Source organism: Manis pentadactyla, chromosome 12 (assembly GCF_030020395.1).
Source record: "Manis pentadactyla isolate mManPen7 chromosome 12, mManPen7.hap1, whole genome shotgun sequence".
In the NCBI taxonomy this organism is placed as follows: domain Eukaryota; kingdom Metazoa; phylum Chordata; class Mammalia; order Pholidota; family Manidae; genus Manis; species Manis pentadactyla.
In genome coordinates, this window is record NC_080030.1 from 30,685,593 (window position 1) to 30,691,710 (window position 6,118).

Sequence of the window (6,118 nt, forward strand, 5' to 3'; positions counted from 1 at the left end):
AGAATATGCATGTTTACATTTATCAGTTTTCCTGGCCAGGAAGACAGCATATTTCTTTACTTATGTCATCAAGTCAATCCCTTAATGCACCCATATCTGCTTTCAAGCAAATAGGCCAAAAAGTATGAGTCTTGAAGACCTTTCAGTCCACTTTTAAAACCACCCACATATGCAAAGCCCCTTTTACATATTTGTTAAGACAAAACGTGCATTAAAATATTTTATGGTAGTATATAACTAGGGGCATAAAAATGCTCATATCTATTTCCTAGCAAGGCCCCATGTGGGGATTTCCCTAAGCAGAGTGCAAAAACTCAAGGCAGAGATGTTCCCTGAAGCAAAAATGTTCATCTATGGGGAATGAGTCCATAAATTAGAGTGTGCCAGCAAAACAGAATGTCACCCAGAAATTTAAAATGATTTTGAGGATGTAATGATGTTGGGAAAGTCACCTGGAAGGTGACCCCAGGAAGGTGTATTTGCCTTGAGCGCTTTCTCTGGGGCAGCCTACTTCTCTCACTGTGGCCCACGCCACCCGCCAGCCTGCCTCCTTGCTGTTTCCCTGCCTTGCCAGTGGTACCCAGCGCCCCACCAGCAGCTCTGCCCTGGGCTCTTCATGGGCCGCCTCCGCCCAAACAGCTGGGGGCCAAGCTCACAGCCTCCAAGTCCTCGTGCGCGTGTTTTCCTCCCTGCAGGCCTCCCTGACAGCCCTTTCCAGAACCTCGCCCTGCCTGGCATTCCCTGCCCACCTTCTGATCAGCATGTGACTGAGTACACATGACTTTGTGTTTGTTTCTTGTGCTTCTCCAACCAAACATGGGAACTGGATGGGGAAGGTTGTCTGGTCAGGTTTGTGTACCTAGGCCGTATGCAAAGGCAGCTGGGCACATAAACAAGGTGAACAAATTTTAAAATGATGGAGGGCCTGCGGATGTCATGCTAGTAGTTTCCTTTTATCAGTAATGGTGAAAAAGGACCATGTCGGCTCATACTAGCAGCAGATTTGCCTGCCTATCTTTATCCATTGCTGAGGAAATTGAATAGAGGACAACACTGGGTGGGGGACAGGAGCAGCTCTCCCCAGTTTCTGGAGGGTCCCCTGGGTGAGGCGTGGACGGACAAGTCCTGTCCATGGAACGGTGGGAAAGCAGGTGCCCTCCCCAGTGCCTCCCTGCCTCTACTCTGGATTGCGATGGGCAGGGGCAGGAGGAGAAAGTCTTGGTTTCAGGTGCGTGTGCTCCTCTGGGGTACCAGTTGCCTATGACAGTGGTCCCTACCAGGTCACGCCTGACCCCCGGGGGCTGATGCCTGCTTTGGTCCGGGAAGGTGAAGGCACATATGGAGAGAAGAGGTCAGGGCACCACACCCTGTGTGCACGTTCATCACCTGGCCTGACACAGCGCCCTCTGCTGCACTTCCCAAAGGAAGGCGGGTCTGACCTGCAGGCATCCTGTCCTATACACACATTAACCCCACCCCCAAGTCTGGTCTGCCAGATAATCAATGACACATGATCTAGAGGGCAAGCAAAATGATCGTCCCTCTCTCTTGGCTCTTCAAAAGTTCACTTAGAAAATATTTCTTAAGAGAGAGCAAAGATTTATATTGGTGAGGGATCGGCATGTACAGTGCAAAGAAAATTCTCTAAGCTTCAATCAGAAAACATCTATTTTTCCTGAAAAAGAAAAAAGTGTAGCCGAGCCTTCTCAGCTGATGGAAGTGCTATCCAAAAGGCTATGGTAATCAGCTGTGTGTAAGAAAAACATATTCAAAACACAAGACAAAAGGCTGCTTTTAAAGAAAATCAAGCCAGATAACAAAAAAGCTGGATGAAATAAACCAGAAAGCTCTTTGGCTTGTTTGAAGTACCCAAGGCTTCGGTATTTTTGTAGGAAAGAAATCCAGGTCTTTGAAGACACATAATGAATGACATGCAGTCATCCGCAGAAATTGGGAATGTGCTTGCTCCATCGTTCATGGCTCCAGGGGGGTCCAGCTTACAGGAGCAGGCCCATGGTGGGGGGACACTAATTTGAATGACCACCTCAATTCTAACCACATCGTAGATACTACATGCTGGCGATCAAATATAATAGCTGGGAAAACGGCACAAAGCAATTCCCTTTCATTTTCAAGGGTGTTTGAGCTTGCCCAGCGCCACTTCATCATGTCATTCCATCAGCCCACAATGTCTGACTGCTGTGAGATCTCATGCAAGGTGAGGCTGACCTGTCCCACCTGAGGAACACCCAGCTTGGGTTCCTTCCTGAAGGGCAGAAAACTCAGCCCATAAACACAGTTGTGCAGAAACCGTCATGTGTCTTTTTCTTTAATGTGATGAATTCTGAGACCAACCCCAATCACTCCAGGCCCCTGGGAGCTAGAGATCCTCCCAGTTAGGCCATGACCGTATAGCACGGGTCTGCTCTGGTCACCCACTGCCTGCCCACCTGCTCCTTCCAGGTCCAGCTGCTCCTCTGGGCATCTGCTCCTCCGCGGATCCTCACACACAGATAGGAGGCGCAGAAGGCCTGGCTGGGAGCATGGGGCCGGTAGGAGTGAAGGCAGGCGCACCAAGGGGCTCCTGGCGCGTTGAACCCTGACACGGTCCTGTCAGGCTGAGAGGCCACCCTCCCCCCTACATTAGTCTGAGAATTCACGTTAGGATAAATTACTCTCAAGAACTAACCTAGTAATACAAAAGTGACATTTGCTTTAAAACAAGTCCTGCTATGATGATTCCTTTACCAGTGTTCTTATTAATACAGTCAATATTCATCTTACAGAATTTACATGTAAAACAAGGAAAAAATACCACTCTTCTACCCTTATATGGCTTTGGCAAAGTCAACAGTCAGTGCCCTCATCCTGGGAGATGGTTCTGCTGGGTCCTGGCCATTGGTGGAATGTCCTCCCTCTTCTACTCCCAGCCCTGCAGAGCCTCAAATATCCCTTTATTTAGCAAGACTCGTCCAAAGACTAACTGGGAACCAAGTGCTTTGCTTGTAGAGGGAGACATCAGGGCCGGCCGAGGGTCCTGTCCTGACGGAGCAAACCACAGAGGAGTCACTGCCAGCAAGCTCTCTTCTTGGGTGACTGAAGAACCAAGTCAAAAGGGGTAGATGGTGCTGGCAATTGTGTGACTTTACTGTTTCCAGGAAATCAGTGGGGGACATGTACATGCATATACACAATTCTGTTGATACCTGAGAAAAATTGCTTAGCAACTAATCAATTATCATTTATTAAGCGCTGAACATATTCAGCACTGAGTTGTGTGTGCTGTGAATGCAGAACAGCTTGTCTTCTAAGATCTACTAATGCTTTCCTTTATGTGAATAAACATAAACACCGTTCACAAGGGCATGACAGCAACTGGCTGTGTGGTGCCTGCACACAGGGCACCTCCATTCTCGGCCAGGAGAGGACCACCCTTTGGTTCATGAGTGTGACCTTTGGCCAAGCCTCTCTTTCAGCCAGGGCATTTGTCTTATGAACTTCTGACATCGCAGCCCAAACGGACACCTCTCTGGTTCTGCCTGCTGCCCAGACATGTGGTTTCTCTCATATGTTCTGTGCCTATGCCTCCCACCCACCTTGGACACAGATGCGATGTCACTGCATTCTTTCAGATGAGTCAGGGCAAATGCCAATAAAGGATTTGGTTTGTTGACAGTGGCAGTCTTTTCTTTAATTATCTTATTATTCTAAAGAGTATCTTCCCATAATTTTGCTTCGTATAATTCTTTTCATATCTCAAACATTGATACAGAAATGGCCATGCTTATTTTTTACTGTTCTAGTCATTCTTGAAAGCTAAAGACTTCATGAAAAACTGTTTCTTCTGGCTCTAAGACCATATGTCAAGGTTAGCTGGTCCATCCTGTTCTAACATTTTCCTAACAAGATAAGAAGCATTAATCTTTAAAAAAAAATCAGATGTATAAATTATTGTCAAGAGCATGAAAAAACTAGTCCATGCATGAGAAGAACCAGAGGTGGGGCTTTGGCGCCTGGAATTTGAATTTCTTTGTATACTTGGAAGTTTCTATTTCCTACTGGAAATTCTCCTGTCCACAGTTTCTTCTCTCAAGGAGCCAAATTCATTTGTGGATTCATGTTGTACACCACATTTCAAACTTCTCCTTTACATTTATAAAAGAGATTCCATACCACTATAGTCTTTAGTTTATAATTGTGAATATTATAATGTACTTCATATACTTTCACTAGGAGTGGAATATTTGATCCATAGGTTATTTGGAAGATTCCTATAAAAAGTGTGATTTTATTTTGTTGCCCTTGTCTAGCTTGGATTAATACTTAGCCTTTAGGCACACACCTGATCATCTACATTTGCTTTCTTACAGCACTAAACTATGTTTTCTACCTTTATCTTGCATCTACCTACCACTTCAGCATTTTATTAAAAATAATAATAATAATAATAATAAGGGAGAAATGTGGGATTCACATATAAATCAAGTATAAAAATCAAACAAATATTCAAAAAAAAAGTGTGATTTTAGTGGTTGTTTATATTCTAAGAAAGTAACTTGCGTGGTTTTAAGAATTCATCAAGAACCATGCATGCATAGGCCTAATTTTCTAATGTCAATACAAATTATGACTGGTTTCAGTTCCTTCCAAAGGAACTGGGCTTTGGGTCGATCCTGCAGAAGTGGCTGGTTTGGACTCCAGTGACCTGTCGTGTCTTTCTGCACCAAACTGCAGATAGTGTGGAAGCCTCTGTTAGAGAGTCTAGCACAGAGCAGTCTTCTAAGTTTTACTCTTTACTATCCTTGTCATTTTTATGGTTTCATTTCTTGCCTTATTCCGTTCTTCACCTGATAACCGATAGTCATTTCTTCCCTTGTAAAGAGACTCAACCATTATTAAAACTTAAGTTAGTAATAATAATAATAAACTGGGTGCTGCCAGCCAAGAAAGGAAGGATACTGAAGCACAGCTCAGCGAACGTTCCCCGCGCCACTGGCCTGGGCTGGCTGCTGACACCCTGGCTTCTCTTCAAGGCTGGCTGCTGTGCCTACATTTCTTTTTTTTTAAAGGCGTTTTACATATTCAGCTTATAGATATCAATATTCATATTTTTGTTTTCAAAAGGAACTTGAATTGATCCAACAGGGAACGCTGTTTAAAAAGAAATTCAGATATGTGTTTATTTTCCTTCAAAAATCTTTCTTGGAGGCATGATTAGTCACGTGAATTCCAGGAGAAACACCTGTACAATGCTAACGTCTGGTGTGGCTTAGAGGGAACGGTAAGTGCTGCAGCTTCCAAATGATTTTTGTTCGTGTTGTGTTGGTTGAAGTGTTGTATGACCGACCTTATGAAGGCTGAAATAAATTTTGGAACAAATATGTTTGGCTTGAGGCTAAATCAGATAAATCCCTGAAAATTACTTAATTGACAGTTACTGCAGACAATGCCGACTTAGAAGAGTACAGCTTTGGTCTTACCGTCTCTGCAGGACCAGAAAGTCAGCAGGACTCCCGACCAGGAAGGCTGTTGAACAACATGTGGTCTCTTTTGACAAGGTTGTGCTGACTTCTGGGAAGTACTGTATGTGGGCAGACGAGATAATAGAATGGAAAAGGTAGATATAGGCACTCCATCATTTTTACTTCCCTCTGTGTGTGTGTGTGTTCTTGAAACTGGAGCCAATAAGTATTTGCCCAGGCCGTGTTTCTGCCCCAGAGAGGAGACAGCGCAGAACACACAGGAAGCCCTGGGGCCTTGCTCAAGGTGGCTGAGGGCCCCGTGGGCCTGGGCCTGGTGATTTTCTCACCAAGAATGCGAAATATTTGTTGAAAAGATTACAGACAAGAGCTCCTTCTTTGAAGCTCTCTCCTAGCTTATAATTTACTTCTCATAGCATAGAGACACTGTTTACTCTGATCTCAGCCTCTTTTTCTTCCTTGTGAATAATTTCTTTTAGAAAAAAACTGCTGTTATGGTTTGCATGTCACGACTCTGTTATTTGGAAATGGGTGTTGGGTCAATCCTGTAAAAGTGGCTGGTTTGGATTCCATCGACCTTTCGTGTCTTTCTGCACCAAACTGCAGAATGTTAGCATGGAAGCCTGTTAGCGTCTTCA